Source organism: Bos taurus, chromosome 3 (genome assembly GCF_002263795.3).
Source record: "Bos taurus isolate L1 Dominette 01449 registration number 42190680 breed Hereford chromosome 3, ARS-UCD2.0, whole genome shotgun sequence".
In the NCBI taxonomy this organism is placed as follows: Eukaryota; Metazoa; Chordata; class Mammalia; order Artiodactyla; family Bovidae; genus Bos; species Bos taurus.
Window position 1 is genome coordinate 64,164,332 of NC_037330.1, and position 22,558 is coordinate 64,186,889.

The following is a 22,558-nucleotide window of genomic DNA, read 5'->3' on the forward strand; positions in this document are numbered from 1 at the left end:
AGAGGAGAGTGAAAAAGTTGGCTTAAAGCTCAACATTCAGAAAACGAAGATCATGGCATCTTGTCCCATCACTTCATGGGAAATAGATGGGGAAACAGTGTCAGATTTTATTTTTGAGGGCTCCAAAATCACTACAGATGGTGACTGCAGCCATGAAATTAAAAGACGCTTACTCCTTGGAAGGAAAGTTATGACCAACCTAGATAGCATATTCAAAAGCAGAGACGTTACTTTGCCAACAAAGGTTCATCTAGTCAAGGCTATGGTTTTTCCTGTGGTCATGTATGGATGTGAGAGTTGGACTGTGAAGAAGGCTGAGTGCTGAAGAATTGATGCTTTTGAACTGTGGTGTTGGAGAAGACTCTTGAGAGTCCCTTGGATTGCAAGGAGATCCAACCAGTCCATTCTGAAGGAGATCGGCCCTGGGATTTCTTTGGAAGGAATGATGCTGAAGCTGAAACTCCAGTACTTTGGCCACCTCATGCGAAGCGTTGACTCATTGTAAAAGACTCTGATGCTGGGAGGGATTGGGGGCAGGAGGAGAAGGGGACGACAGAGGATGAGATGGCTGGATGGCATCACTGACTCGATGGACATGAGTTTGGGTGAACTCCAGGAGTTGGTGATGGACAAGGGGGCCTGGCGTGCTGCAATTCATGGGGTCTCAAAGAGTCGGACATGACTGAGTGACTGAACTGAACTGAACTGAACCCATCTATCAACCTACCTATCAACCTATCCCAATAGGGAAGTGCTTGATGTGCCAATGATGAAGACAAATTAATTTATGTTTAAATAGTCTGACCCTGACAGTGGGAAACAATTTTTTCTTCCTTCTAAGTATTAAATGTCCATTAAAACAATGGTCACTTTTAATGTCTCATAGAACTGGTACATGGATGGAAATCAAAGGCTAACTCCTAACAAAGGCTGATTTTCCTTATGTGGCTACTTTAAGTTTAGGGGAGTAGGAAAATCTTGGAGCTAAAAGACAAAGCCACAGTGATGGGGTGGATGAAAAATATTCGTAATAAAAAAAATCTTCATGACATTTGCAAGTTTTTGGATCCTCATTAGTTGGATCCTCATAAGAGGCTAATGAAGTAGAAAGTTAAAGGACAGATATTTTACTAAAAGTGTAACTCTGTCTTGTCATTGATCAAATCCTGATAAGGTGATGATCTCAGCATTCTTCTTTACTGGGAGAGGAAAAGAGAGAGTTTTTATTGGTGGAAGATATTATCCATACTTACACAGGTCTTTTAATAAAGTCTGGTTTAAAATTTTATAAAAATTACTATGCACACAAGATGCAAGAAAATGTGACTAATAATTAAAAGAAAAAAATTGAACTAAGCAGCAATAACTAAAATATCAACATTAATATAGTAAGGTAGGAAAGGATAGGAAAAATGGATGCTGCTGCTGCTAAGTCGCTTCAGTAGTGTCCGACTCTGTGCGACCCCAGAGATGGCAGCCCACCAGGCTCCCCTGTCCCTGGGATTCTCCAGGCAAGAACACGAGTGGGTTGCCATTTTCTTCTCCAATGCGTGAAAGTGAAGTCGCTCAGTGGAGTTTGACTCTTAGCGACCCCATGGACTGCAGCCTACCAGGCTCCTCTGTTCATGGGATTTTCCAGGCAAGAGTACTGGAGTGGGGTGCCATTTCCTTCTATGGATAATTTCAAATATATTGAAATCTATAAAGAATAAAAAGACATTCTAGAATTAAAGAGTTTAATATTTGAATTTAAGAACTCATTAGATGAGTTTAACAACTGATGTAAAAAAAAAAAGAAAAACATTAATGAACTCAAAGACAGAGCAATAGAAATAATTCAGAGTGAATTATAGAATAGAAAAAAAAGAATGGAAACCATAGGGAAATTTAGATTTTGCTAGCTAATCTACTATAATAAAATTTAGAGTCTTTGAACAATAACCTTTTATTTCTTCACAATTGTGTAGGTTGACTAAATGGTTCTTTGGGTCTGAGCAGGTTTAAATGATCTCTCCTAGGCTAAGAGTTCATGCATCTGGAGTTATTTGGTAGGGGTGTGTGTGTGTGTGTGTGTGCTTGCATGTTAATCATGTCCAACTCTTCATAATCCCATGGACTATAGCCCACCAGACTCCTCTGTCCATGTTTTTTTTTTTTTTTTCCCTCAGGTTAGAATACTGAAATGGGTTGCCACTTCCTACTCCAAGGGATCTTTGTGACCCAGGGATTGAAACCACGATGCATCTCCTGCACTGGCAGACAGGTTCTTTACTACTGCACTAGTGATTAGATAATCAGGACAACTTCCCATAGCTATTATTTAATGAGTTATAGGATGGCCAGTTGTTGTTCAGGGCATTTCTCTCCTTCCTGGCATTTTCTTCTCGAGAAGGCTAACTCAGATTAATTCACATGATGGTTTCAGGGTTCTAAGCATATGAGAGAGAACGTGTTCCAATGCTGAAGTAATTTACAAGCATTGGTGGTGCTTTAGTCAGTCATTCATATCCAACTCTTTGTAACTCTAAGGACTGTAGCCTGCCAGGCTCCTTTGTCCATTGTATTTTCCAGGCAAGAATATTGGAGTGGGTGGCCATTTCCTTCTCAAGGCGAACATCCTGACCCAGGGATCGAAAGCAGATCTCCTGTATTGCAGACTGATTCTTTATCTCTGAGCCACCAAGAAAGTCTTTTTCAATCATTACTTCCACTGTAATTGCCCAATGTCTAGAGCCATTCAAACAGTCAAGACAATACTTAAAGAATGGAGAAACAGATTCAATCTTTTGATGGGAGAAGCAACACATTTCCCATAAAAGAAAGCTGTGCTTACCTGGAAGAGAGAAAAAAAAAAAAAAATTGGCCATTTTTGTAAACTACCATGTTTGGAATTTGAAACCCCAGAAGAGAAAGACAGATGAATTGAATCAAATGTAATATTTAAAGACTGAGAATTTTCCAAAAGTTTTCAAAGACACCATATTCCAGATATTAAAAAAGGTATAAAATCGCAAGCAGAATAATTTTAAAACAAACAAAAAAATTTAAGAATATGTTAGCCCAACTATTAAAAAAGAATACATTTTAAAGATAGCCAATGACCAGTCGAAGAGACAAAAGTAGCATACTGACCAATGTCTGAACAAATATTGTGAAATTCAGAAGATAATGAAATCGTATTGTTACACCACTGAAAAATAAGTATCTATCAGAAGTTTTTGATAAATAAGTATAAATAATGGGTTTAACATTATTTATAAATAAGTATTTATAAATAAGAATAAATAAGTATTGCTAAGATAAGGGCTAAATAGAACACTTGCACATTGGTAAAATCACTTTGGAAAGCTAATTAGCAACACATTAAAAAGCCAACATGCATCTTCCTTTTAACTCAGTAGTTGCATTCCTAACTGTATATCCATCCAAAAATAAGGACATAGGAACACCAAAATATATGTGCAAGACTGTTATAGCAGGTTATTTCATAATAGTTACTTATTGAAAACAACCTAAATATCATGAAAATTAAGGTTGCTAAATATATTTTTACTTTTCCTTCAGTGGAATACTAGTGTGATTTTTAGTATTCACAGTGTAATATTTAGTAGTTTTATCCTGAATTCCCACAAATGTTGAAACTAGACTATACACAGAATATCATTATTCTCTTAAAAAGCAAATAATGACTCTGTGGTTTACCACTATTCAGTTCTTACTCCTGAGGTAGTATGATGAAAACCAGGTCAGAGGTCCTATACATAAAAACTTTAGAGTCTATGTCATAGGAAAGAGGTAGATAAAAATTCATTTTATCTGTTGACAACCAGGTGAAAGAGAGATATCACTCTCTCTCTTCTCCATAAAGAAGGGATAAAAACTTTTACTTCTTGAAGAAGGAATCAAAAGGATTATGAATTTTTACTCCAACCTTTTGGAATAGAAACAAAATCTCTCCAGGGGCTGAAGAGTCCCAGGTGTATTCATAATTTACAACCTAGAGATGTTGCCACAGTCATAGACCTCTTTTTCTCTTGAAATATAAACACACACCTCTGTAGTTAGTTAAATCTCTCTGAAATTCTGTTAGATATAATTGTAAATTGAATTTCCATGACTTTCTCTCTGCCCAGTATCCTGAGTTTCCAGCAAAATTTATTCAGAGAGCTCCTACTCTATTTAAACACAAACATATTTTCTCTACACTTCATAACAACACAACAATGTGAAAGAATAAATTAATTTTAAACTCAGTATCATGAATGAATCTCAAAGATATGATGAGTAAAGAGTGAGAGAAAAAAGGAGTATGTACTCTCTTACTCTATTTATATAAAATTAAAGAATACATTAAACTATTTATGGTGATAAAAATCAGAAAAAACAGTCTCCTCTGGTTGGGAAGGTGAATAGGAAAGGGCACGTGAAAAAATTATGGTGTTAGAATGTCTGGTGTTGGAATTTATGTGATGGTGGCACTGGTGTGTTTGTATGTAAAACTCAATAAAATTTACTCTTAGAATTTGTGCCCTTGTACACTTTCTGTAATATTTCAGTAAAAAAGTGAATAAAAATATCTTTTTGCAAAGACTAATTTTTCAGTTAAAGAGGTGGATCCAATCAGAAGAGTTTTTTCATATTTTTCCAACAATATTTGTTAGTCCAAGTATAAAAGTGAAAAATATACAAGGAGTTGGATTTCTCAGAGGTTGAGAGTAAAAGATGCCATAGGAAATTTTGTTAATAGTGATTGCTTTTGCTTTAAGTTTGATAATGTAATTTATGCTAGGCAAAAGAAATTAAAGTAGGAGATTCAGGAAGATTAAATAAAACATCTTCTAATAATATTTTCTTTTTAAGTCTTTAGAAACTATTTCATTTAATCTCGCCAAAAATCAAGACATAGGAAAATTTTGCATTTCCAAAACAAAAATAGAAGAAATTACAAAGATTTAAATATTAAGGTTAGTTATTGGTGGGTAAGAAATCAAGACTTAGACTAAGGTTCAGCAATAATGCCATTGCCTTAAAAAAAAGAAAAAAGAAAAAGCTTATAGCACCATGTTCTCTAAGGTAAAGTATTTGAAACAGCCAAACTATTAAATAAATTATGAGACATACATAAAACAGAGCATTAGTAGGTTAAAAAAGAGGAAGGAAGAAGAAATAAAAAGATTACTTCCAAGTGGTAAGTATAAAAACAGTTGCACAGTTTCTTTATTGTATTTCCTAAAAATCAATCTTGGAAAAGGAATTTTACACTTAGGAGGCTTTAAGGATTATATTCAAAAATAATATCTTTAATCAACAGAGGAAGCAACCTCAGGCAGAGGGAGAAACTGAGCTATGATGCAATGCAAAAGAGGACTTCATTGGCCACAGAGTCCTTGAGCTGGGATGATCTCCAGAGCTTTTCAAACTGATGTAAGAGGTTCACTCCCTTGTATTTCACATAGATCAGTCATTAGATAAAGGCTACTTCAAGGACAGTGTTGAACTCAGTCAAAGCAGCCGCTTCCTGTATAGTACAGGGCAAATCAGAAGGTGACCTCACAGTGGCTGGCTGAATAAATCCCTCAGTCTTTAAGGTAGAAGATCTGGATTGCATACCATTGTGTCCATTGTAGTCCATTCATTGTGCCACATGGATCTACCTGCTTCTTATAACTTTACTTTATATAGACATAGACTCTCCAAGATCCCAATCTGTGTCTTTACCTGGAGAAATATATGAGAAAAGTTAGCAGTACAATATTTTGCCACTGTTGCTGGTTTGAGGTCAAAGCTGATATTGATCATCTGCCTCCTCTACGAGACTTTCAGTTAGGTTTTACTTAGTTTCAGCTAGCACCTCCATGTGCTACCTCAAGGAGTGAGCCACACCACACCCTAAACTCTTAAAAGAGTTTAATTTCCTTGTTACCATGTCCTTCTCAGTGGAGAAGGCAATGCAACGCACTCCAGTATTCTTGCCTGGAGAGTCCCAGGGATGGAGGAGCATGGTGGGCTGCTGTCTATGGGGTCGCACAGAGTCGGACACAACTGAAGCGACTTAGCAGCAGCAGCATGTTCTTTTCAGACAGATTTTCATCCATTCGCCATCAAAATCAGCCACTGAAATGGCATAAGAAGCTGCAGAAGATGGCCTCAGTTTCTAATATAACCTTCCTTTCTGATTTTAGGTGCAACACTACCTCCTGCTAGTAATTTACTCATTCCAAGTGTAATTCCATTTCAATTATTTTTCTTGACTGCCTTTTCCATGGCATGTGAAGTCTGGCATTAGAGAGGGGCAACTACAGGTTAAGGTTTAATGGAAATTTTACTATGTCCCTTATAGCTCAGTCTGCCTACAATACAGGAGACCCCGGCTCAATGCCTGGGTCAGGAAGATCCGCAGGAGAAGCTGTAAGTAACCCATTCCAGTTTTTGTGGCCTTTCCTGGGGGCTCAGCTGGCAAAGAATCCGGCTGCAATGCTGGAGACCTGGGTTCAATCCCTGCATTGGGAAGATTCCCTGGAGAAAGGAACGGCTACCCACTCCAGTATTCTGGCCTGGGGAATTCCATGGACTGTACAGTCTGTGGATTCACAAAGAGTTAGACACAACTGAGCGGCTTTCATTTTACTGTGTCCCTTAGAAAAAGTTCCCTCTGGGAACTAGATTTTCTATGCTCACTAAGTCTACAGTTGTGGAAACTGGAGGCATAAATTCTCCACACATGGTTCAGAGAATAAAATAGGAGCATTCAGCATACACCCCTTGGTCCAGTAGCCCAGGGATCTTCCTTTGTGAAGATGTGGCACTATATCATGCTCACTGAATTGTGGTATATCCTTAAGTTGGGATTATGTTCCGTCCTCACAGAATATTATTTCTGAGTTACTATAGCTTCATCATCAAGAAGCTGTTCTACCACTTTATTATGCTAATGGTTTCTGTGCTGTGACATGATAAAAACCATAGATCCCATGATGTAATAACCAGTGCTGTACCTCCTTTTGCTCATGGTACGTGGTGTTATGAAGAATAACATTATGGTGGATCCGATTCTTAGAACATCCTGAAGGTTTCTTTCTGCAGATTCAAATTTCCCTTGAGCAGGTAGGTAGCAGGTCTGAAAAGGGCCTCCAAAGCCTCAAAACTGATCAAGTGTGTTTGCCTAAAAAGCAGAACTTTGGGTTTAGGAAAGAGGGAGGACAGTTCACCAACAGGGAAAAGACAGTTATGTTGCCAAGTGTGTGGGAATATTGCTCAGAAAATTTTTCAAGATGTAATTGTCTCCAGTTGAAGTCTCTGGGCACCAAACTTTCCCATTCGGGGGTCCTCTTCTTGCAGTATGGAAACTTGATAGAGTTGAGAATTAACTCTGGAATCCTACTACCATTTTATAAAGTCTTGGGTCTGATCCTCAGTTTTTTCTGTTCTCCAACTTTAGAAAGTAAGATGTTCTCTACACTATTAAGGAAGTCTTCTTTCATCTATTGCTTAGATTTTTGATCATTCTCAGCCTTGAATTTTTTTTCCCAATATATCAATAGCACCCGATAACAGATATCCGATTCCATACTCCTTACAATTACTATTTTCCTATTTTACTTGTACTTTCCAAATGCTTGGAATAATCTACCAGCCAACACATTCTATTTTATCAGTACCCTATGCCATTTTATAACCAGTGTAAGTTTTAATAGTTGCTCTACTACACCATGGCATGGGCTAAGTATGTCAATTACCTACTACAAATGATGAAAACCTTTTTAATAGCCAACTAACCATTAATCTATTTCAAAATCCATTTTTAACCTGCTTCCTCAGACAATTCCTGGCTTTTAAAACACCTAGCTGGCAATAAATAATAGTTTAATAATCGAAAAGAATCGACTTCAGTGTTCTAGGCATACAAAATTGGGAAAACACAGCCTCTACCTAAAGTCACTTGGGTTGAAAGACAAACACAATTCAAGTCATTATAATATTAATTACTATATTAACATTTAAGATGAAGATAATATGAATTAATATTTTTAACACTTATAATTTAAGTTTTAAAACTGAGACTCAGAGGTGCTGGGTTTCTGAATGCTCTGACTCTTTAAAAAAGAGTGATTTTAAAGAACAGTGTCAAAATCAACTGGAAGTGAAGATGTACTGTGTATCACTGTTTTTGTGCTTCCATATTTAAGGTAAAATAAATGTAAACAAATTGGAAAGCCAATTATACTTCAAAAGTTCTTCGTTTCAGTAGAACTAGTGATCAGAAAAAAAAAAAAATGTTACTATCTATCACTACTCATTTTGAAGAGTGGCAACCAGCTGGTAAGTTTAATTTGTCCTTTAAACTATATACCAGTAGGTACAGAAAGAGAATAGGGAAAAAATTAGGGTAGGGATTTTCTTAAATTTACATCAAGGAGATCATGCTGTTATCCCCATATAAATCCAAAGTGTAGAAACAATTCTTTCGTATAGGAGTTAGCAGCATCCAATTTATTAGATGCACATGGTGATTGCAACCATGAAATTAAAAGACGCCTACTCCTTGGAAGGAAAGTTATGACCAACCTAGATAGCATATTTAAAAGCAGAGATATTACTTTGCCAACAAAGGTCCATCTAGTCAAGGCTATGGTTTTTCCAGTAGTCATGTATGGATGTGAGAGTTGGACTATAAAGAAAGCTGAGCACTGAAGAATTGATGCTTTTGAACTGTGGTATTGGAGAAGACTCTTGAGAGTCCCTGGACTGCAAGAAGATCCAACCAGTCCATCCTAAAGGGGATCAGTCCTGGGTATTCATGGGAAGGACTGATGTTGAAGCTGAAACTCCAATACTTTGGCCACCTGATGAGAAGAGTTGACTCATTGGAAAAGCCCTAATACTGGGAGGAATTGGGGGCAGGAGGAGAAGGGGATGACAGAGGATGAGACGGCTGGATGGCATCACCGATAACGGACATGGGTTTGAGTGAACTCCGGGAGCTGGTGATGGACAGAGAGGCCTGGCGTGCTGCGATTCATGGGGTCGCAAAGAGTCAGACATGACTGAGTGACTGAACTGAACTGAATTTATTGGCTTTTGATCTTTGAAGAGTCAATTAAATATATTCATGTTTATGTATGGCAAAACCAATACAAAATTGTAAAGTAATTAACCTCCAATTAAAAAAAATAAATTTATATATATATAAAAAGAAATAATCAGCTTTTTATTTGCTTCTCAATTAGAAGGAGTCTAGTTGATCTGAAGACAAGAGCTTATAACTTTCTGAGTTCATTTGTAAAATCCTTTTAAACAGCAGATATTTTCAAAAGGAGTTGTTAGACTACAAGTGCTATAAAAGACATTATCACATTTTCATTCTGAAGTGAATTGAAGTAAAGTTGCTCAGTCGTGTCCAACTCTTTAGGACCCCATGGACTGTAGCCTACAAGGCCCCTCTGTCCCTGGAATTTTCCAGGCAAGAGTACTAGAGTGGGTCGCCATTTCCTTCTCCAGGGGATCTTCCCGACCCAGGGATCAAACCCAGGTCTCCCAAATTGCATGCAAATGCATTACTGTCTGAGCCACCAGGGAAGCTGAAATCCAATTAGTACAGTGGACACAATTCCAATGTATATTCTAGTCCTGTCCTTCAAAATGGTGGCTGGCATTCTTTAGTTTTAAAGTAAATTCCTGGAATTGGTAAATTATATGTTTATTAAATTTTTGAGAGAGAAAAAAAAGATGTAATGGAGTAATATATTTGAAAAGTCTTGTTTTCCTTTTGGTTATTTCAGAGGAACAAAGTCTAATTTTCAGCATGTATATTCATTACATAATGTGTGTGAGTTTATATTTTAAAAGAGTATAAATTTTAACATTATAATTTTGCATAGCACAAGCTTTCAACTGCAAAGAATGTTTTACCATATTTGTTAAGTATTCCTTTGTTTTGATGTTATGAAATCAAATTTTTCTGCTATCCCAGTTGCAGTATGGTAAACTACACTGTTTTGGCGATTACTTTTCCTTTCTTCTAACTGATTACAAACCAAATTATAAAATGCTGGAAGCATTCAGGCTTAAATAAGTTTTCAACTTTAAAGCATGAAAAGCCTGTAGTAAAGATTTAATGAATTTACTTTTCTTTTCTTTGTATTTTGTGGTAACAGTTGAAGCCCATGGCAGTTCCTGTTTGTCAGATGGATTTAACACCAGACATGAGATTACAATATAAGATTTATAATTGAGATTTTTATTTAGGAATGCCAAGTGTTTCTGTGGAGCTTCTTAGTGTCAGAGCTAAATTTTAAAAGAACAGAAAAAACAAAAGTATAAGACTCTTGCAAATATGAAAAAAGCGAAAATCATTTCAATAATAAAATGAATTGAGATATAATATAAAGCTATATGACTATATTAATGCTTTTATATATTTTATTCATATGAAATATAAATGGCAATCATGCATAAGCAGAAAAGAGCATCATCACAGGGGATTTCTTTTTTTTAAACTTGAGCATTTATGACACCATGACATAGTGGTTAGGAAGAGTCTGAAATTCACATACCAGGTTTTCCATTCGCAAGTTACCTGACCTTGGGCTAATTTAACCTTTAAACATCCGTTTCTTATTTAGAAATGATTAACAAGAAGTATAGCACTGATCTTACACAGTTGAACCTAAGTTTAAATGAACATTTGTCAACGTGACTGAAGCTTAATTTTACTTAAAGCAAAGAATGTGAGGACCTTCCTGGTGGCCCAGTTTTCAAGAATCTGCCTGCCAATGCAAGGAACACAGATTCAATCCCTGGTCCAGGAAATAAGATCCCACATGCCATGGGGCAACTAAACTTGCACACCACAGCTACTGAGCCCATGCACCTGGGGCCCCTGCTCTGCACCAAGAGAAGCCACCACAATGACAAGCCCATGCGCTGCAAATAAAGAATAGCTCGTGTTTCCCACAAATAGAGAAAGCTCACATGCGGCAGTGAAGACCCAGCATAGCCATAATAAGTAAAGAGTTATAACAAAACTAAAAAGAGTCTGAAATGGTCTGACTCTGGTCATATGACTTGCTTTGGCCAATCATGGCTGGGAAGTGTGACTAAGAGACTTGAGAAATACTCGTGCTTGCACTCTTGCTTCTCTGCCTTTGCCATGTGGGAGGATGGAGAAAAAGAGACCCAGAGATCAGAGCCAAATTGCACCCATTATTCAAATTTTCTTCCTTTAAGATGAACTGATAGTATGAAAAATAAAAACTGAGGCATACTTTAAAATTTATAAAAATTTCAAAATTATAAGAGATTATTTCAGCATTAAGGCAAAAGGGGTGTCTGAGGAGGACTTATAAATAGCTGAGAAAAGAAAAGAAGTAAAAGGCAAAGTAGAAAAGGAAAAAATATACTCATCTAAAGGTGGAGTTCCAGAGAATAGCAAAGAGAAATAAGAAAGTCTTCTTAAGTGAACAATGCAAAGAAATAGAGGAAAATAGAATAGGAAAGACCAGAGATCTCTTCAAGAAAATTGGAGATATAAGGGAACATTTCATGCAAAGATAGGCACCATAAAAGACAGAAACAGCAGAAACCTAACAGAAGAAGGAGAGATTAATAAGAGTAGCTAAGAATACCCAGAACTATACAGAAAAAGGTCCTAATGACCAAGATAACCACAATGGTGCAGTCATTCATCCAGGCAGACATTCAGGAGTATGAAGTCAATTGAGCCTTAGGAAGCATTACTGTGAACAAAGCTAGTGAGGTGAAGGAATTCCAAGTGAGCTATTTCAAATCCTAAAAGATGCTGCTGCTAAAGTGCTGTATTCAATACGTCAGCAAATTTGGAAAATTCTGAAGTGGCTAAAGGACAGGAAAAGGTCAGTTTTTATTCCAATCCCAAAGAAAGGCAATGCCAAAGAATGTCAAATTACTGTACAATTGTACTCATTTCAATTGCTAGCAAGGTCATGCTCAAAATTGTTTAAGCTAGGTTCCAAAAGTACATAAACCAAGAACTTACAGATACTGAAACTTTATTTAGAAACAGCAGAGGAACCAGAGATCAAATTTCCAATATTTGTTGGAACATGGAGAAACAAGGGGATTCCAAAAGAATATCTACTTCTGCTTCATTGGATATGCTAAAGCCTTTGACTGTGTGGATCACAATAAACTTGAAAATTTTTAAAGGGATGGGAGTACCGGAACAACTTACCTGCCTCCTGAGAAACTTGCACGTAGGTTAAGAAGCAACAGGTAGAACCAGACGTGGAACAACAGACTGGTTCAAAATTGGGGAGGGAGTACCTAAGACTGTATATTATCACCCTGTTTATTTAACTTATATGCACAGTATACCATATGAAATGCTGAGGTGGATGACACAAGCTGGAATCAAGATTGCCATGAGAAATATCAACAACCTGAGATATGCAGATAATATCACTCTAATGGCAGAAAGCAAAAAGGAACTAAAGAGTCTCTTGATGAAGGTAAAAAGAAGAGACATGAAAAAGTTGGCTGAAACTCAACAGTTGAAAAACTAAGATCATGGCATCTAGTCCCATCACTTCATGGCAAATAGATGGGGAAAGAGCAGAAATTGTGATATATTTTATTTTATTGGGTTCCAAAGTCACTGCAGATAGTGACTGCAGCCATGAAATTGTAAGATTCTACTCTTTGGAAGAAAGTTAAGACAAACATAGACAGAGTATTGAAAGGCACAGACATTACTTTGCCAACAAAGACCCACATAGTCAAAGCTATGGTTTTTCTAGTAGTCATGTATGGATGTGAAAGTTGGACCATAAAGAAGGCTGATGTCAAAGAACTGACACATTTGAACTGTGCTGCTGGAGAAGACTCTTGAGAGTCCCTTGGACTGCAAGGAGATCAAACCAGTCAATCCTAAAGGAAAACAACCCTGAATATTCACTGGAAGGACTGATGCTGAAGTTGAAGCTCCAGTACTTTGGCCACCTGATGCGAAGAGCTGACTCATTGGAAAAGACCCTGACTCTAGGAAAGATTGAGGGCAGGAAGAAAAGGGGGCATGAGAGGATGAGATACTTGGATGGCATCACCCACTCATGGACATGTGTTTGGGCAAACTCCAGGAGATAATGAAAGACAGAGAAGCCTGGTGTGCTGAAGTCCATGGAACTGCAAAGCATCAGACAGGACTTAGCAATTGAATAGCAACAACCTTTTGAACTGGGCAGTTCCAAACCAGAAGTAGTTAGGAACACCACTAAGAAGAGGGTGACAGGAGTTCTAGGAGAGACTTTTATAGAGAAAAGAAAGAAGCAAAGTAAGAAAATTATTGACTGGCTGTAGTTCAGTTCAGTTCAGTAGCTCAGTCCTGTCCGACTCTTTGTGACCCCATGAATCCCAGCATGCTAGGTCTCCCTATCCATCACCAACTCCCAGAGTTCACTCAAACTCACCTCCATCGAGTCTGTGATGCCATTCAGCCATCTCATCCTCTGTCGTCCCCTTGTCCTCCTGCCCCCAATCCCTCCCAGCATCAGAGTCTTTTTCCAATGAGTCAACTCTTCGCATGAGGTGGCAAAAGTACTGGAGTTTCAGCTTTAGTATCATTCCTTCCAAAGAACACCAGGGTTGATCTCCCTCAGAATGGACTGGTTGGATCTCCTTGCAGTGCAAGGGACTCTCAAGAGTTTTCTCCAACACCACAGTTCAAAAGCATCAATTCTTTGGCACTCAGCCTTCTTCACAATCCAACTCTCACAACCATACATGACCACTGGAAAAACCGTAGCCTTGACTAGACGGACCTTTGTTGGCAAAGTAATGTCTCTGCTTTTCAATATGCTGTCTAGATTGGTCATAACTTTCCTTCCAAGGAGTAAGCGTCTTTTAATTTCATGGCTGCAATCACCATCTGCAGTGATTTTGGAGTCCAAAAAAGTAAAGTCTGACACTGTTTCCACTGTTTCCCTGTCTATTTCCCATGAAGTGATGGGACCAGATGCCATGATCTTCGTTTTCTGAATGTTGAACTTTAAGCCAACCTTTTCACTCTCCTCTTTCACTTTCATCAAGAGGCTTTTTAGTTCCTCTTCACTTTCTGCCATAAGGGTGGTGTCATCTGCATATCTGAGGTTATTGATATTCCTCCTGGCAATCTTGATTCCAGCTTGTGCTTCTTCCAGCCCAGTGTTTCTTAAAGCCTAATTGGCTGTTTGTGATTAATTGTCCTTAGATATCGATTTTATAACCCTGAGGCATTCAAAGGCTTAGATTTAGGTTTGTGTGGGTAGGCTACCAGGCCATTAGAGCCACCTCAATCTAATGACCTCTTTGTTTAATTAATTTAGCAATAGTCATCCAACTTTCAGACATGTGAGCAAGGCGTTAAAACCTTTAGAATTACCAATTTGACACTCTGTTAATTCCATAGACATGAGCAATGAGTATTCATTTTACATGATTGAGTGGGTTTTTGTTTGTTCATTTGCTTGGTTTCTTTGTAATATTGTTGGTCATGTCCATTTGGTGGCGGGGGCATATATTTATGATGTTTATCATTATGATAAAATATAACCTAAAAAACTCCATGGATGGAGAACATTTTTATCTGGGACAGTGATATTATGAGTTTATAGCTTAGATTATCATCAAATACTTTTTTAATTCTAATCCCAGTTCTCTTAAATTTTATGAAATGAAACATACTGGAGAGAAACCCATGAGTATAAAATATGTGGTTAAGGATTTTTTTTTTCAAAAAGGTTTACAAAATCATGAAAAAAAATCACACTATACTCTGTACTTGCTATTGAATTTTATGTGATAAGATTCTGAAAAAAAAAAAAAAGGATATATGTATATATAAAACTGTGACTGGGGCTCCCCAGTGGTGCCAATGGTAAAAATCCATCTGCCATTAGAGAGACATGGGTTTGATCTCTGGGTCAGGAAGATCCCCTGGAGAAGGGCATGGCAACTCACTCAAGTTTTCTTGCCTGGAGAACCCCATGGACAGAGGAGCCTGGCACAGTCAATGGGATTGCACAGAGTCAGATACAATTGAAGTAACTCAGCGTGCATGCTTCTTTAGTGGACCCCAGTCTGAATTTGAATATTGAATTGGCATGATAAACTACCTACCCTTTTTTTTTTATCAGAAGTGCCAAACTAGTCATTTAGACACATAAAATTACATACATATCACAAAAAGTTAGTGCATCTCCACTAAAATTGCATTTTCTCAAGAAATAGATTCATATAGAGAGAGTGATGGTGGTGGTGGTTTACTTGTTAAGGCATGTCTGAATCTTGCAACCCCATGGACTATAGCTTACCAGCCCTCTGTCCATGGAATTTTCCAGGCAAGAATACTAGAGTGGGTTCCCATTTCCTTCTCCAGATAGAGAGTGTAGAGTTTACAAATATTTTTACTTTTATTGTCTCATTAGGTATGGATTTTTGTACCAGCATCAATACTAATTTGAATATCATCCAAAACTGTATATAATATACCATAAAATTAACAAATGTGCTAAATAACTGAGTATAGGAGTTACTATTCAATACGTTTCAACAGATTGACTTAAGTCACTTGTAGTTTCATAAAAAACTATTAAAATTAATAAATGAATTCACCAAGGTAGCAGGATACAAGATTGATATATATAAATATGTTGCAATTCTTCACATAATAATGAAATATTGGAAAGACAAAGTGAAAAAAAAATCCCTTTTAAAATTGCATCCAAAAAAGAAAACAAACTATGGGAATAAACCTAACCAAGGAGGTAAAAATTTTACATGCTGAAAGTTACAAAGATTGATAAAGGATATAGATGATGATTCAAAGAAATAGAAAGATCTTAAAGCTCTTGGATTGGAAGAATTAATGTTATTAAAAGGGTAGTACAACCCAAAGCAATCTATAGATTTAATGCTATCCTTATCAAATTATCTATAGCATTTTTCACAGAACTAGTAATTCTGAAATTTATATGGAACCACAAAAGGCCCAGAATTGCTAAAGCAATCCTAAGAAAAAAGAACAAAACTGGAGATGTAACCCTCCCAGAATTCAGACAATCCTACCAAGCTACAGTAATCAAAACAGTGTGGTGCTGGCACAAAAACAGATGTATAGATCAATGGAATAGAGTTTAGCAATAAACCCACGTATCTTCAATCAATTAATCTTAGGCAAAGGAGGCAAGCATATACAATGGACAAAAGATAGTCTCCTCAGCAAGTTGTATTGGAAATCTGAACAGCCTCATATAAATAAATGAGGTCAGAACACTCACTCACATCATACACAGAAATGAACTCAAAATGACTTAGAGACTTAAATATGAGACATGACATCACAAAACTCCTCAAAGGGAACATGGGCAAAATATTCTAACATAAATCTCAGCAATATTTTCTTAGATGTAAGTCTTCCAAAGCAAAAGATAAAAAAGTAAAAATAAACAAATGGACCTAGTTAAAATTAAAAGCTTTTGCATAGCAAAAAAAAAAAAAAAAAAACCATGAACAGAACAAAAGGATAATTTATGGACTGGGACAAAATATTTGTTGTTGTTCAGTCACTAAGTTATATATGACTCTTTGCAACCCCATGGACTGCAGCATGCCAGGCTTCCCTATCCTTACTATCTCCTGGAGTTGCTCAAACTCATGTCCATTGAGTTGGTGATGCTATCCAACCATCTCATCCTCTGTCACTCCCTTCTCTTCCTGCCCGTCTTTCCCAGCATCAGTGTATATGTGTGCAGGGGTGTGCGGTTAATCATGTCAGGGTCTTTTCCAATGACTTGGCTCTTCGCATCAGGTGGCCAAAATATTGGATCTTTAGCTTCAGCATCAGTCCTTCCAATGAATATTCAGGGTTGATTTCCTTTAGGATTGACTGGATTGATCTCCTGCAGTCTAAGAAACTCTCAAGAATCTTCTCCAGCACCACAATTTAAAAGCATCGATTTTTTGGAGTTCAGCCCTCTTTATAGTTCAAATCACATCTGTACGTGACTACTGGGAAGACTGTACCTTTGACTAAATGGACTTCTCTCTGCAAAGTAATGTCTCTGCTTTTTAATATGCTGTCTGGGCTGGTCATAGCTTTTCTACCAAGGAGCAAGCATCTTTTAATTTCATGGCTTCAGTTACTGTCCACAGTGACTTTGGAGTCTAAGAAAATAAAATCTGTCACTGTTTCCACTTTTCCCCCATCTATTCTCCATGAAATGATGGGACCTGATGCCATGATCTTAGTTTTTTGAATGCTGAGTTTTAAGCCATCCTTTTAACACAATATTTGGAAGGCTTTAATTGCCAAAATATATAAACAGCTCATACAGCTCAATATAAAACAAAGAACCCAACCAAAAAATGTGCAGAAGATTTAAATAGACACTTCCCGAAAGAACACATGCAGATGAGCAACAGGCCTAAGAAAATATGCTTAATATCACTGAATATTATTAGAGAAATGCAAATCAAAACTACAATGAGGTATCACCTCACACTGGTCAGAATGGTCGTCCTCAAAAAGTCTACAAAAAATAAATGCTGTAGAGATTATAGAGAAAAGGGTACATTCCTACACTGTTGGTAGGAATGTAAATTGGTACAGCCACTATGGAGAACAGTGTGGAAATTGCTTAAAAAACTAAAAATAAAACTACCATAGCATTTAGCAATCCCACTTCTGGGTATATATATGGAAAATATGAAAACTCTAATTCAAAAAGATATATGCACCCCAATGTTCATAGCAGTAGTGTTTACAATAACCACCTAAGTGTCTATCAACAAATTAATGCATATAAACATATGGTACATATGTATAGTGAAATAAATATTATTCAGCCCTAAAATAAGAAATAATACCATTTGCAGTGACATGAATGGACCTAAAGATTATCATGCTAAATGAAGTAAGTCAGAGAAACACAAATATTTTATGTGATATCACTTATATGTAGAACATAAAAAAATGAATTATTTACAAAACAGAAACAGACTCATGGAAAACAAACTAATGGTTATCATAGGGAAGAAAGGGAAGATAAACTAGGAGTATGAGGTCAACAGATACATATCACTATACATAACACAGATAAGCAAAAGGATTTAATATAAAGCATAGGATAATATATTCAGTATCTTATAATAACCTACAAAGGAGAAGAATGTGAAAAATAGTATATATGTGTGTGCATGTGTGTGAGTGTTCTCACTTGCTCAATCATATCCAGGTCTTTGCAACCCCATGAACTGGAGTCCACCAGGCTCCTCTACCCATGGAATTTTCCAAAGAAGAATACAGGAGTGGCATCCCATTTCCTATTCCAGGTATCTCCCCAACCCAGGGATTGAAACCACTTCTCTTGCATCTCCTGCATTGGCAGGCTGATTCTTTACCACTGGCACCACCTGGAAAGTTTATACATATGTATGTATGTATGTAGAGAAGGCAATGACGACCCACTCCAGTACTCTTGCCTGGGAAGTATCATGGACTGAAGAGCCTGGTGGGCTACAGTCCATGGGGTTGCGAGGAGTTGGACACGACTGAGCGACTTCACTTTCACTTTTCACTTTTATGCACTGGAGAAGGGAATGGCAACCCACCTCCAGTGTTCTTGCCTGGAGAATCCCAGGGACGGGGGAGCCTGGTAGGCTGCCATCTATGGGGTCACACAGAGTCGGACACGACTGATGCGACTTAGCAGCAGCAGCAGCAGCATGTATGTATATGCTGCTGCTAAGTCACTTCAGTCGTGGCCGACTCTGTGCCACCCCATAGATGGCAGCCTACCAGGCTCCCCCCGTCCCTGGGATTCTCCAGGCAAGAACACTGGAGTGGGTTGCCATTTCCTGAAAGTAAAAAGTGAAAGTGAAGTTGCTCAGTCATGTCAAACTCTTTGCGACCCCATGTACTGCAGCCCACCAGGCTCCTCCATCCATGGGATTTTCCAGGCAAGAGTACTGGAGTGGGGTGCCATTGCCTTCTCCAATGTGTGTATATGTGTGTATACATATCTGAATCACTTTGCTGCACACATGAAACTAATGCAATATTGTAAATCAACTATAGTTGAATTTTTAAAAAACCCTGTAATTCATCTTTACTTATGAATATCTCATAATTTGGTATAAATAAATTAAACAAAATAAATAGTAAGATCAGTTTTTGTATACCTTAATAAGAAGTTCTTATTAAACATAAAACATACATACACTGGTTATTCATGTGTGTTTGCAGAAAGGTCTGTGTCAGAGGAACAAGACAGGTCTGTGTCAGAGGAACAGCTATTTTGGCTAATATAAATTTAAGGTAAAGGAGATTGACTATGGAAAAAATAGGAAAAAATGAAATGTAGAACTCTATAAGATACTTAAGAAGCAGAATGAGAAAGAACAATCAGGGAATGAAACTGAAACTTAATAATCCAAGGATTAGAAGAACTATAGAAACTAAGTTGGAAGAAATTATTAAATAATGATTTTAATAAGATGATAATTGATGTGATAACTGTGGATCTGACTGATATTGAGATGAAACAATACATAGGGCAAAATGAAGACTCTTTAGGAATTAAGCATATAAAGAAGTAAAATAGATTAAGAGTTACAGTACAAAGGTATGAGGGGGAAATTGTTGTTTTGGAATTAATGATGATTCATTGACTATCTATGATACATAGAACAATTAGCGGAAAGATATTATTGAAGACATAAAAATAATTGATAGTAAATGTTTCCTGAAGAAAATGTGATAGAATAAACAATAATGCTCAAGGAAAAAAAATTTACATAGTAACCCAAAATAGGAGACTAAATCCCTGTTTCCTCTATAAAAGACAAGGAGATAAAGCTGAATGCAGATAGAGACAAATATAGATAATGAGATAAGATGTAGAAGAAATGAATGCTCAATAGGTACAATTTGTCTAGGCAGCATGACACAAGGTCATCAGCTGAGGGGATATAGATATTTTATAAATAAAGATTCTATATACATAGATTTGGGCTTTCCTGGTAACTCAGTTGGTAAAGAATCCATCTGCAATGCAGGAGACTCCGATTTGATTCTTGGGTTGGGAAGATCCCCTGGAGAAGGGATAGGCTAACTACTCCATTATTCTTGGGTTTCCCTGGTGGCTCAGACAGTAAAGAATCCTCCTTCAATGTGGGAATCCTGGGTTTGATCCCTGGGTTGTGAAGATCCCCTAAAGGAGGGCATGGCATCCCACTCCAGTATTCTTGCCCAGAGAATCCCCATGGACAGAGGAGCCTGACAGACTACAGTCTATGGGGTCTCAAAGGGTTGGATGTGACTAAGCACAGCACAACATACATAGATTTACATTTATGAGATTATATATACATATATATACATATAGGTAGGGGGAGCCAGGGAAAGGAAGGAAAGAGAATGAAAGGCAAGCAGAGAGAGGATGGAATTAAAAAGTTGAGAAAATTGGTAAAGAGTCCAGGGGGAACAGAGGCTGCTGAGATACAGTTATTTGAATGTCTATTGGATCTGTTTTTACACCATGCTCCTAAACTTAGCTGCATCTAATTTTTACTCTTTCTTAAAAGTTTTGGTAGGCTTGATTTGTACCTTCTCAATTCAATTAATTAATATTTAAGCAACAACAATATTATTGGTACTGCCGAATGTTTTCAATGTCTCATTTAAGTTTAAAGCATTTTCAATGTAATAATCTGCACAATTTATGATCATTTAATTTTTTAATTTAATAATTGTCTTCCATTTTTAGCATTTGAATTTCAATCATAAATATGAGTAACTGAAAGTTTGTATTTCATTGTTTTCCAGATATTTAATTATAAGATAATATAAAAGTAGTTTTAAAAGTCAGGACAGAGTCACAAAATATAACCAGGAAAAATAGAAAATAATCAGCTAGCATATAAGCATTATTAAAGAATATATCACAATAAAAAATAAATCCATGCTAGTGATATATATAAACATATAGATTTCATTCTACTTTAGAAAGCAATTTAAAGCTATGAATAAATATTTTCCCAACTATGAATGATTAAAATGACACATATGGTTACATACAATATGTAATATAGTGCTTATTTATTATATATTAATCATGAAAACTTTAACCAGAACTATATATTAAATGTAGGATTTTCTTCCAAACAGCTTCTGCTCTAAATTTCTAACTCTTATTCAAGGAGTAAAAAAGTAATATGAAAATGATATTAAATAACAAAGGACTATTTTCTTAAGTAATGAGGGGCCAACTCAGAATACAAAAACATCTGTTTAAGCAAAATGGCAAACATCTCTATATTTGGTAACATAAGCTACTCTAATCATAGCATAAAATGTTTTCATTTTACTTCATACTAACTCAGTAATTAAAGAATTCTGAGATGTTTTGTTTACAAAAATCTATGCATCTTTAACCCATTGCATAAAATGAGTCCATAAAGGTTTGCCCCTCACGTAATGTATTCATTAGTTTGGTTTCCAACTTTAATCCAGAATTATAAAATTTCAAATAATCAGATAAAAAGCATAAACATCCACCTAAATGATTTTCTTAATTAGTTTTCTTTACTTAGAGAAATTCTGGCCAGTATGCTGGGTGACCACATTGCTTTGTAAATGGAAGAATTCTACTTTTATTAATTTGTGGCATCCTACTTACATGGCTCTATAGGTCTCAATACAAACCCTTTCTTTAAAGATTTATGGGAGAAAAAAAAGGAATTAATGAACAAGGAAGGTGCAGCTTCAAATTATTTTATTAAGTCATTGCCAAATCATTAAAGCTATATGCAGTTTGTTTCCCCCAGCCCCAGACAGAAAAATGGAAAGGAAATGTTTCCTTATCACAAACTTTTCTTCGTATGTTTGTACTGAGGATTCATAAGGCATTTCTCTACTCAAACAATAGAAGAAAAAAGAAAAATTCCTGGAAAAAAAGAAACAAAATGATATCTAAAATAACAATTCCAAGGAAAAGAAGAGAAAGTAAAGAGCAATGAGAACATAGATTGCAATCAAGTTTTGAATCTGAGACTGTTCTGTAACTCACTTCACCACTGATCGCTGTAGTCTGATTCCCACAATGTACTGGGAAAGTTTTGTCATACATAGTCATGATTTGGCTAGTGAAGATGAGCCTTAGGCTAAAAGTTGCAAGTACTCACTGGGCATGTGATGGAATAAATATCTCAAGGAACTCACTTCAATAGGCTCTGAGGCCAAGGTAGACAGGGCTTCAGAAGCTACATTCTTATGTTCATTTCATGCTTTAGTCAGGCAGCCCTTTATTAGACAGCTACTGTGTTCACAACACAGCAATAGAGAGTAGCTGTTCATGTGACTATGCGAGTTTTGGCCCTACTGCCACTCATCCATGCGCCCATAACCTCAATCAGAGACTCAAACATGATCCCCGTTGTGTGTGTGATCATAGGATGACTCCTGGCAAATTGGATAGAAAGGGAAAAAAAAGGGTTTTGCTTTTGAATTCAATTTGCTATGGTTATAGACCCAATCATTGTATCTTTT

At 36.7% G+C, this 22,558-nt stretch overlaps 1 long non-coding RNA gene across 1 annotated transcript in view; it reads right to left on the reverse strand.

The window, feature by feature from the left end:
* Positions 1 to 5,271: 5,271 nt before the first annotated feature.
* The window catches only part of LOC132345005 (uncharacterized), a 46,255-nt gene continuing 28,968 nt past the window's right edge, over positions 5,272 to 22,558 (reverse strand). Inside the window, exon 2 of the long non-coding RNA XR_009494103.1 lies at positions 5,272 to 5,718. This is a non-coding gene — a long non-coding RNA (uncharacterized lncRNA). The remainder of the gene's footprint in view (positions 5,719 to 22,558) is intronic.